The sequence below is a fragment of the Sminthopsis crassicaudata genome, chromosome 1 (genome assembly GCF_048593235.1).
Source record: "Sminthopsis crassicaudata isolate SCR6 chromosome 1, ASM4859323v1, whole genome shotgun sequence".
NCBI lineage: Eukaryota > Metazoa > Chordata > Mammalia > Dasyuromorphia > Dasyuridae > Sminthopsis > Sminthopsis crassicaudata.
The window spans coordinates 751,895,750-751,908,632 of NC_133617.1; positions in this window are offsets into that span (position 1 = coordinate 751,895,750).

The following is a 12,883-nucleotide window of genomic DNA, read 5'->3' on the forward strand; positions in this document are numbered from 1 at the left end:
TGTCCTTTTATATGCTCTCTAAAGGTATGAAGTCTAATGTGTGAACCAATGAGCACAACTCCTTTAAAGGTGTGAACTAAGTACATAAGTACCTTGTCTCAAGTTCTGGCCCATAACATCTCCTTGTAGGGTCAGATCAATCATACGGAACCATAAGATAATTATATCCACTCCAATGACTTAGCACCTTGTAAGAATCCTAACAGGTAAATGACTTAAACCTCTCAGAGACTCAGGTTTCACTCTAATCATCTCTAATTGGATATTAATCCTTGTGTGGAGGTGAAGGAGCAGTCTGGATGTTGGATACCCCTTCCCCTTTCTGTACCCTTCCCCTTCCTTTTCTACTTTTCCCTCCCTTTTCCCTCTTTCCCTTTGCCTTCCCTTTCCTTTCCACTTTTCTCCTTCCCTTTTCCCCTTTCATTCTCAGTGTCAGAAAATGATTGTTTCACCATCATTCTGTCAGCCCATAAGCTATGGATTCTCAGCCTCTAAGGCCCCAACATGATAATATTTCTGTCAAATGTCAGTGAGCCATTAAGCCATCACCTGTGATTTTATTTTTCCTATAGCCAGTGGAAGAATTATTTTGGAAATCCATAGCTGCCAAAGTTAAAGCTTCTAGACCTTAAAAACGCTCATCCTCCACCCAGATTGTGTGTTGGGCATAGCAGCCTCCTGGCACCCGGCTGCAAGGGCTACCTGGAGCCCTGGAGACATCTGGGAGCTCACTGCAAAGTCTCCTTCTAAGTTTTACTCAATAAGACTAATTATAGTCTCAGATCAGTGCTCAGCTTTGTCATCAGGTCTGCCTGACCCATCAATGCACAGAATTCTCTCTAATGAAGGAATGGGGCTATTCTGGAGATGTGAAGAAAGCTATGATACTAAGTCAGTGAAGCCCTGGATAATTGCAGGAAATGAATCAAGACAAGGCGGAAAGCAAAGGAGAAGGAAGAGGAGGAGGGGAGGAGAAAGAAAGGGAGAAGGAGAAGGAGGAAGGAGGAGGAGGAGGAGGAAGAAAGGGAGGAGGAGGAGGAGGAAGAAAGGGAGGAGGAGGAGGAGGAGGAGGAAGAGGAGGAGGAGGAGGAGGAGGAAGAGGAGGAGGAGGAGGAGGAAGAGGAGGAGGAGGAGGAGAAGGAGAAGGAGAAGGAGAAGGAGAAGGAGAAGGAGAAGGAGAAGGAGAAGGAGAAGAAGGAGGAGGAGGAGGAGGAGGAGGAGGAGGAGGAGGAGAAGAAGAAGAAGAAGAAGAAGAAGAAGAAGAAGAAGAAGAAGAAGAAGAAGAAGAAGAAGAAGAAGAAGAAGAAGAAGAAGAAGAAGAAGAAGAAGAAGAAGAAGAAGAAGAAGAAGAAGAAGAAGAAGAAGAAGAAGAAGAAGATTTTAAAAAGTGGAAGAGGAAGATGAGAGTAGTGAGGCCCAAAGCATCTCAGTTGACTTTGTGATTACGTCTCCCTTTTTCTGTCAAAAAGGGCTCCTTCCAAAACCAATAACCTTTTCATCCAAAGAAACCTGAAAGTATATTTGTTTTGTCTGTTCAACGAAGTGTTGGAGCTCCATTGAGTATTCACACATGACTTAATATCCAAGAGTTTAAGAAAAAAGAGAAAGTTATTCACATTGAATGTTTGAATCATAAAACTGACTCTCTGGGCAACTCTAATTCAGACAGGCATAGATTCTGTGAGCTGGGAGGAGATAGCGATTATTAAGTATGAACCTATTGTTCATAGAGGAGAGCACTGTGTCACAGAGACTTTCAGTGTCTTACATTAAACCTTTCAGTAAACTAGAATTAGATATGGCTGATTCTTTGTCCTTTTCCATCTCTTCCAGCCTATTAGTTGATAAGTATCTTGAAGTCTACCTCCACGGTAACTTTTGGCAAGCCAGGCACCTCCCTGAGTCAGTCTCAGTTTCTTCTTCTGAGCAATGTTTGAGTCTCCTCTATCTCGGAACCTATGATTCTATGATCTTACCCTTCTTTATTTTGCTCTTTCCTATTCCAGCATCTCCAAGACTCATGCAGGTCCTCATCATCTGCTTGAATTGCCTTCCCAGTTATTTTATCTTTTTTTCCATCTTTTGCTCAATTAATAATAGAGTCACATTTGGATGGAACCTTAGAAATCTCTCCTCACATGACATGGCCAGGTTTGGAATTAAGGTCCTTAGACTCCAAATATGGGGACCAGTTGGCTATAAGATCCTTTGGTACTATCCTATTGGTTAATTTCTTAAAGTGACATTCAAAGTCTACCATAATCCACCAAACTCCATCAGAGTGCACCTGCAGCCATCGTCCTTTCCCCTGTTTCTGGCTTTCCCATAATACCCCTCCCCATCATGAGGTTTCCTACTTTGCAATATTTATGTCTGTCCTTGTTGCTTTCATCCCCCTCTCCAGCTTCTCTAATAAACATCTTTCTCTTACAAGAGCCAAATCAAACATTACCTCTTCCAGGAACATCCCCCTTTTTCTGGTTCCCCCAGGGGGAAAAAGAATATTTCCTCCCTTAGTTTTCAGAGTTTTTTTTTTCTCTGACTCAAGTACTCAGATTCTGTTCTGTACTTGTTAGGTCATTTGTGATTGCAGTGTACATAGAACCTATTAGACTAAATCTCCCTGAGACCAGGAACCCAATGGTTTACTCACTTTTGTACCTCACAATACCAAGCAGTACCAATAAAAGAGTCAATATAGAATAACTATTAGTTGATTTGCATTCAAGGAGTCATTCAATTTTACTTGAAGGCCATAGAGGACAAGCCTTATCTAAAAGAGGGCAGAACCTTTTTTTTTGTTATTGTTGTCTATTATTGTGAGGAATTCACAAGCTACCAAGGAAGCTCATTCTAAGCTGTAAGATATACAAAGCACAGGTAGTCAGAATGGTCTGAGTTCAAATGCAGCCTCAAAAACTTCCGAGCTGTGTGAGCCTGGGTCTATCACTTAATTTCAGTCTGCCTCTATTTCCTTGACTGTAAAACAGGGATGACAATGACTCCTACCTTTCAGAGCTGCTTTGAGGATTAAATGAAATAATATTTATAAAACCCTTTACACAATACTTGGTATATAGGATAAATGCTTAAAAATACTTGTCCCTTTTCTTTTCCTTTCCTTCCTCTCTCCATCACTCCCTTCCTTTCTATTTTCCCTTTTTTCCTTCCTTCCTCACTTCCTCCCTCACTCCATCACTCCCTTCCTTTCTATTTTCCCTTTTTTCCTTCCTTCCTCACTTCCTCCCTCACTCCTTCCTTCTTGCTTTCCTTTCTCCCTTCCTTCTTCCCTTCTTCCTTCCCCTCCCTCTCTCCTTCCTTCCTCTTCCTTCCTCCATCCCTCCCTCCCTTTTTCCATCCATCCCTCCCTCCTTTTCTTTTTTCCTTCCTCCCTCCCTCCCTCCCTCCCTCCCTCCCTCCCTCCCTCCCTCCCTTCCTTCCTTCCTTCCTTCCTTCCTTCCTTCCTTCCTTCCTTCCTTCCTTCCTTCCTTCCTTCCTTCCTTCCTTCCTTTTTTATCACTGGATCTGAAGTCAGAACATTTGGTTTTGAACATCATGATTAATCACCAGTTACTCCTTGTGACCTTGAGCAAATTACAATCTCTCTGAAACTCAGTTTCCTCATCTATAAATCAGATTGGTCTTGAGGATGGGGGCTGGTGTCACCTTCAAAATCCCTCCCCCCTCTCAATTTAGAATCTACTTATTATTAGCTGGATCCTTGTTGTCACATATCAAGATGACAGTTCCTCCTGCAGTGTTTTCTCACTCCCCCACCGGATGCCCAGATTTCATAAGCGTGCCATTCAATGTCTCATCTAAGTCACTTAGGAAAATGATGGACAGAGCAGCAAAGGGCTTCTCACAGCATTCTACTACAGATCTACTACAGAAACCCTTCTAATGGACACTTGATAGAAATGTACATATCATAACAAAAGGATAAGAAAAGGGAAGGAACCTGTGAGTTCATTGGTATGGAGAGCTCCCATGTGAGGAAAGTCTCCTTACCTATATAGATTAGCTTCAAATTTTCTGGCCCAGGAATGCTTGAGCTCCCCCATCCCAGCCTTTGGGGCTCCAGACTTGACAGCCACTTGAAGGATCCCATAAATATCCTAGCACAATTCTCAGGAGATTCTCTGGAGCCTCCATGAGAATCCAACCACAGGCCTCCATGAGAAGAAACTTTTGGAAAGCTCTGTTTACCAAGGCTAATAAGCAATCCCATTAAATTCTGTCTTCTCTATCAGACTGCCCTCTCTGTCATCCCCATTCCTCCACTTATCTTTTTCCCCCCCACAGGCAATTGGGGTTAAGTGACTTGCCCAAGGACACACAGCTAGGAAGTGTTAAGTGTCTAAGGCCAGATTTGAACTCAGGTCCTCCTGACTTCAAGGTCCTGCCCCATCCTCCACTTATCTTCAATCTTTCCCTGTCTACTGGCTCTTTCTTTATAGCCTACAAACCTCCCTCTCCTCTATCCTGCCTGGAAAACAAAACAAAACAAAACAAAAAACTGCCCCTTGACTCTCTTCCCCATCCTCACCTAAATCACCTATGTAGGATAGATGTTACATTTTGATAAGAAACTGAGATTCAAGTTAAGTGACTTACCCAAGGTCATCATCCCCCCAAAAAAGGTTAGCATTCATGCTAACATATATATATATATATATATGTATGTATATATATACATATATATGCATATATATATGTACATATATATATATGTATGTATGTATGTATTACTCTTCTGGAAAAAAAAATTAAAAAAACTTGGAACTGACTGTGGTCCCACTTATTATACCAATGTCTTCATAAGCTAAAAAGATTTGATGTCTTCCTGTTTATTTATCCCTGCTAGCTATATTTCTGAAGCTGGAACTACTGAACTATGGGAAATTGCATAGCCTTTCAGTGGACTATTCAATTTTGTAATTTTCCCTTTCTCTAATCTCCAAAATCTAAAAAAAACAAAACAAAACCTACCCAACGCAATGAAAATTGGGAAATTCTGAGAAAATCCCATGAGCCTCCTTGCTCGGATGGGGCTTCCTGAAGGATGTCCAAACCCTTGCTATTCTTAGTCTCCTGGTGACTCTCAACCTGAGGAAGACTCTAGATTTCCTGGCTGGGCTTCTTAGAAGGAGGGCTATCCAGAGGTCATTTGAAAAGATGGCTGGAGCAGATACATCACCCAGTATTTCCACCTCATCTGGCTTAAGCTAAGCAACAGAAAAGAGACAAGTTTAATTAGCTTCCAGAGGCAAAGAAGTATGCAAATGAGGCAGTTCTGCCAGGTTTTGTCTGATGGAGGCTGAAAAGGCAAGAATCATTTTCAAGAAATCTGGCCATGTGATTCTGTTAGTTGGCCGGGATATTTAGACAGCCTTTGAAGGCGGAAGAGCGGGGTCTTCTTCCACCCTTTGGGGATCCTCTGGAAATCTATATATAGAAATAGTAGTTTGGGGGTACTTAGAATCACGATCCAACTTCTTTATCCTGGGGTGGTACCCAAGGGCTCATAATTTGAGTAGAAAAAAATGCTGAAGTTTTGACTCCCACTTTCAGTGCTTAGTATCTACGGGACTTTTGGCAAGCCACTTCCCTTTTCTGTGCCTCGGTTTCCCCCTCTGAAAAAATCAGATGGTTGAACTAAATGATCTCCAAAATCCTTTCTAGATCTAGATCTGTGAAGCTACGACCCTACCTCTGTGATCCCAGGTGCTATTCCCTCTCTCTGAGCCTCAGTTTCCTCATCTGTAAAACAAAGAAATTGGAAGAGGTGACCTCTGATGTCCTTTTGGGCTGGAAATCCTCGGATTCTCTCACACATTCCTCATTCCAAAGTCCCATCGCATTTTAAACGTTTCAAGAGATGAAGCTTTAACTAGGTCCCCAGAGACAACTTCAGAGCAAAACAGGCCTCTCGTTAAGAAATATTTTTGGTAACTCAAACAAATTTTTTCCGTGTTCAGCTCCATCTAATTATCCTGTCCTACAACCCTCTCCAATACCCCCAAGCCAGGCCTTCTCCTGCCCTGGTGTCCTGCCTTGCGCGCAAAGCTCGAGGAGGCCGTGGCAATATCCTCTGCTCCCCATCGTTGGCCAGGTGCCTCCCAAAGTAGGATGCATCCGTCAGAAGGAGCCGAATGAGAAAGGCTGAGTGGGCACAAGGCTGTTTGCTCCTCGTTGCCTCCTACATGGCATCTGAAGGCTCGGGGGAGGGGAATGCCAAGGCACATCTCCAGGAGAAAAGGACTTCTTTTCCTACCCTGAGATACACAACACCCTCAGGCCTGCTTTTCTCTCTTGGCTAGGGGAGTCAGGGAAGAGTGAGCAGAGTAGTCAGCTGTGTCCCCGGACGTGACTCTTGGCCTCCCACTTTGCCCTCGAGCTCTCTCGGGTGCTGGCCGGCCCGTTGTTTCCTATTTCCAGATCGTTGGGTAATCATGGCCAGGCGGAAAGCTAAAGTGTTCACCTTGTTTCTTTTCTCCACTTTCCAGGAATATTTGATTTTGGATCGAGTCCTGCAGCCCACGTTGGCCCCCTTTGGTCTTCAAAGGGAAGTCCTCAGGGGGCCAAAGGGTGAAGATTTTAGAATGAACAGAATTACAAGTGACACAAAGCAAACAGAAGTAAACATTTAAATCTCCTTGTTGGAAAAGGCTGCACAGTTAATTGAAGAAGAGGAAGCCCCTGCTGGCTTGCATGAGAGCTCGTGGGCTGGCTGCCCACGGGTAAATAAGGCTCATCCCTTCATTCCTTTCAGAATCCCTCCGTGGCCCTCCTTTGTCAGTTCGGGAGTGGGATCCGAGCCAGGCCGAAGGATGTACGCTCATCCCTCCTTCACCAGGAGATGGACCTGGACAAGGTGCTCCTCGGTGCCCGAGGAGCGATGTGCTGGCCAACGTGCTTCTTCTCCCCCTCCCCCCACTTCGCTTCCTCTCTGGGTCGGGTTCTTGGCTTCTTTGTTCTTTCATGACTAATATTGCCATCTGTGACATTACATATCGACATAGCAATGTAACATATTAAGCGCAGGATAGCCCGGGAATGCTTGAGCTCATCCATCCCAGCCTTTGGGGCTCCAGGCTCCAGGCTTGCTTGCCAGCCACCTGAAGGATCCTGTAGACTTCCTAGCACAATTCTCAGAAGGTTCTCTGGGGCCTGAGGAAGTCAAGCAAGAGCCTCCACCAGAAGAAACTCTTGGAAAGCTGCTCTCCCCAAAAGAGCTGGGCTTAGTTGCTGCAGCTTGGCACTCCGAGATGGCAGCCAGGAGCTAATTGGAAATCATTTCGATCTGTCCCCCTCTCCCACTCTCACCACTTTTCTGTGGGTTGTACAAGAAGTTTAGATATGACATGCACACACACACACACACACACACACACACGTATATAGGAATTAGAGTCTCTGCTGTATACATCTGGTAGTAGCAGGTAGCACCAGGCCTGGCGAGTGGATCAGGGAATGAGGAGAAATCCAACTCAACCCAACTAACATCAACTAATATTCTGAATGGGATTCTAAGGGGATCCCTGACATCTATATCTCTGTTTATATCTCTATCTCTATTTATATCTCTATCTGTATCTGTATCTGTATCTCTATCTGTATCTGTATCTGTATCTGTATCTGTATCTCTATCTCTATCTCTATCTCTATCTCTATCTCTATCTCTATCTATATTTGTATCTATATCTATTTATATCTCTATCTGTATCTGTAACTATATCTGTATCTTTATCTATTTATATCTATATCTGTATCTATATCTATATCTGAATCTATATCTATTTATATCTATATCTATATCTATTTATATCTATATCTAAATCTATATCTATTTATCTCTATCTGTATCTGTAACTATATCTGTATCTTTATCTATTTATATCTGTATCTGTATCTATATCTATATTTGTATCTATATCTATATCTGTATCTATATCTGTATCTATATCTATATCTATATCTATATCTGTATCTGTATCTATATCTATATCTATATATATATCTGTATCTATATCTGTATCTGTATCTATATCTCTATATCTCTCTGTATCTATTTATATCTCTATCTGTATCTGTAACTATATCTATATCTATTTATATCTATATCTAAATCTATATCTATTTATCTCTATCTGTATCTGTAACTATATCTGTATCTTTATCTATTTATATCTGTATCTGTATCTATATCTATATCTGTATCTATATCTATATCTATATCTGTATCTGTATCTATATCTATATATATATATCTGTATCTATATCTGTATCTGTATCTATATCTCTATATCTCTCTGTATCTATTTATATCTCTATCTGTATCTATATCTATATCTGTATCTGTATCTATATCTCTATCTATATCTATATATATACATATATATCTGTATCTATATCTGTATCTGTATCTATATCTCTATATCTCTCTGTATCTATTTATATCTCTATCTGTATCTATATCTATATCTGTATCTGTATCTATATCTATATATATATATATATCTGTATCTATATCTGTATCTCTATCTATATCTCTCTGTATCTATTTATATCTCTATCTCTATCTATATCTATATGTGTATCTGTATCTATATCTGTATCTATATCTATATTTGAATCTATAACTATATCTATATTTGTATCTATATCTATTTATATCTCTATCTGTATCTGTAACTATATCTGTATCTTTATTTATATCTGTATGTGTATCTATATCTATATCTGTATCTATATCTATATATATATATCTGTATCTATATCTGTATCTATATCTATATCTCTATCTATATCTCTCTGTATCTATTTATATCTCTATCTGTATCTATATCTATATCTGTATCTGTATCTATATCTATATATATATATATCTGTATCTATATCTGTATCTGTATCTATATCTCTATATCTCTCTGTATCTATTTATATCTCTATCTCTATCTATATCTATATGTGTATCTATATCTATATCTGTATCTATATCTATATATATATATCTGTATCTATATCTGTATCTATATCTATATCTCTATCTATATCTCTCTGTATCTATTTATATCTCTATCTGTATCTATATCTATATCTGTATCTGTATCTATATCTATATATATATATATATATCTGTATCTATATCTGTATCTGTATCTATATCTATATATATATATATATCTGTATCTATATCTGTATCTGTATCTATATCTCTATATCTCTCTGTATCTATTTATATCTCTATCTCTATCTATATCTATATGTGTATCTATATCTATATCTGTATCTATATCTATATATATATATCTGTATCTATATCTGTATCTATATCTATATCTCTATCTATATCTCTCTGTATCTATTTATATCTCTATCTGTATCTATATCTATATCTGTATCTGTATCTATATCTATATATATATATATATATATATCTGTATCTATATCTGTATCTGTATCTATATCTCTATATCTCTCTGTATCTATTTATATCTCTATCTCTATCTATATCTATATGTGTATCTGTATCTATATCTGTATCTATATCTATATTTGAATCTATAACTATATCTATATTTGTATCTATATCTATTTATATCTCTATCTGTATCTGTAACTATATCTGTATCTTTATTTATATCTGTATGTGTATCTATATCTATATCTGTATCTATATCTATATCTATATATATATCTGTATCTATATCTGTATCTATATCTATATCTCTATCTATATCTCTCTCTGTATCTATTTATATCTCTATCTGTATCTATATCTATATCTATGTCTATATCTATATCTACATCTATATACAGATATACATATATATGTGTGTGTATATATCTATACATATGTGCGTGTATTACATATACACACATATATATGTATAGATATATACACACATATTTAAACAGCATCTTCATTTTATTTTATTGGTTTATCTCTCTATTTCCACACAAGAAAAGAACTGGCCTTGAACCCAGCAAGTTATTCTTCCATATTGGCCACATATCACCCAAGGATTGTATGATCCTAAAGCAGGCTAGACTCTTCATGCATTTGAGGAAGGCAGAGGATTGTATTGTACAAGTCTGAGTGTTGTGTAAAAAAAGCTGGAGAAAGGCTTTTAGCACTCTCGGAATCTTATGGAGGATTGATGGCAGGACTTTGCTATGTAACACAAGACACTGTGTATGGCTTGCAGGCAACAGCACTGGAAGAATTGCTTATTAGTGAAATCTAATTAAATTACAAATTAGTGAAATGTAATCTAATCCAAGAATTATTTCTTAAGTATTCTTGAGTTATTACTAGGAAGGTGAGATACAATGATGTAAATCAAAAACATTCCTATCCTCAAAAAGAGTGTGTTCTACTGAAGTCACAGAACCAATAAAAAAGTAAGTCCTGATCATTCAAAATCCTTCAAAGAAAATGAATACATGAAATATTTCTAGATCCCAAGGAAGTCCCTTTTTGTTAGAGAAGATTTTATATCTTTCCCTTAAGGGATATACTTGAAAATATAGCATGTTTCATCAGGGAAAAAAGTGAAATTTCAAAGAAATAAGCTAGGACTAAGAACTAGAGCTATAATTTCAATAATCCTGAGAACTCCCAGGTAAAAAAATGTCCTATAATTTTGTAGCTTGACACCTTCTTTGTAAGTGAGAGACTTTTTAAGAAAAATTGATATATTAAATGAGTGATCTTGGGTTATCACAGAAAGCACTTGAGCCCACATCCTTCTGATTCCACATGTAGCTCTCTGGCCATTATAAAAAATTCATCTAAGCCCACAAAAAATCGATCAGCCCAAATTTCTCAAATTAATCCATCTGCATCAATAGACCTTGGAATCTTTTTTTTCCCCCAATCTAAAAGAGTCTAAGATGAAAATTTGAAGTCATTTAATATCCCTTAAGAAGTTTTCTGGTTTATCTCATAAAAAAAAGTAAGGCACAAAGGATAAATGAGATGACCTTTTATGTAATAGAAGTCTATTGTGCTTGATGTAAAAACAAACAAAAATATTAATTAATCAATATCACTTGTCTAGTTCCCCTCTGTATTATTTCCTGCTTGGTTCATAGCAATAACCTTGCAATGCATTTCCCTTTCTTCAGTCTTTGCGTTTGTTCATCTGTGCTCAGCAACTTCACTACTAATTTTCCCAAATTTGACCATGTCACCTTCCCTACTGAAGAATCTTCAGAGCCTTCTTATAACCTTCATCTAGTAATCCAAGTCCTCTGCCTCAGTTTTTATGTTTTCACACTATTTAACTTCCTCCTATTTAACTTCAAGGTTTATTTCCTATTCGCCCTCATGAATTCTAAATTCCAGTTCCTGATCCTCAACTTTGAAATGCCATCTCCCTTCACCTTTCCTTTTGCTTTAGCTATCACCCAAACTTATAGCTTCCTTCATTACCTCTGCTTTTCAAAATATATGCCTTTGTTTTAGGCTCAACTTGGCATCCCACAGTAAATTTTCCTTTTATTAGTGTTTCCCTCCCTTCAAACTAACTATCTAAACATATTTCCTTCCTCTTTAGTTCTTTTTCCTGTCTCACCTATTTTTATACTATAAATCCCTTTTTTTTTTTTCATCAACAGTATAAAAGGGAGGAATAAGGGAAGGGGAGAGGAGTAGGGGAAATATAGAAGGCAAGGAACTGAGGAGGGAAATGTATAAGGGACTCAAGAGAATCTAGAAGAAGATTGTAAGGGAAGAAATAAAGAAATGGGGATGGTGTTGCTGGAACCAGGAAAGACTCCTCAGTCACCTACTCCTTCCCCCAATCCAGGATCATGAGCTCTAGAGGACAGGACATTGCCAATTCAGGAATAGTATAATTTAAGGACCAGACCAGGTTAGCCTAGATGAATGTCATTAGCCCACTGAAGTCTCAAAATGACCTAGACAAGAAAACAAAACAATGTAAAAACAAGTTCTTCAAAGTGCTGCTTCCGTGGCAAGTAAGATGCTGGGTCTAAGCTCAAGATAAGTGGATCCAAGTCTCTTTTCCCACCCCAGAGTTCTTTTTACAGCACTAATCTTACTTTTAGAAAAAATACTCCAGAAACCACAGTATAAAAGTAAACAGCTGTCTACAAAAAAGAGGGAAATCTTCCAAAAGTCAGGAGAATGGATGAAAAGAGAGTCAGAACATCATGAATTCTGACCCAATGTAAACCCCGGGATAGGACTGTAGAAACAAGGACAATAGTCATACTTTAGAGAATTCATTTGGGTTCCAGAAACCCACCAGTTGTGTCACGATCCCTAATTCATGCTCCTGTGGTATCAGACAGACCTTGTCCAGACATTGTTCTACCTGAAGAGTTCATCTTGGACAGTTAAAAGATTATCTCATCTCCTTTACTAGGCAAAGAACTTCACTTGCATGGGTGACGATTGAATAATGAAAAGATGTCCAAAGGCAAGTGATAGAGACAAATCTATGCTTTTCTTATTCCTCCTATTGCCAGGGATATCTGCCCCAAAGTGGTGAAAAAGAATTTTATAATAAATGTTAAAACTTTGAAAACAAAAGGTCAAAATTGGAAGATATTTTAGATTATTTATTTCTACCCCCACTTCTAATTACTTTTTATGCTCTTTCTCTGTTTTTACTCTTTAAAAGTCTACGTAATTAATTATCTAGCAAGGGAGAGAAGACATGGCCTCTGACATGCTTTTCAACTTGGAAATCCTGTACTTCAATTGGTGAGCGGGTCATGTCAATACTGCTGTCCTTCTTTGGACCCTGAGAAGAAGCTTACTTTGCATTGGTTCAACTTTTCCTTGAATTGAAAAAAAAAACTCAGTTGCTCTTTATGTTCCACAGTGCAGAGCTCCAGCTTCCCT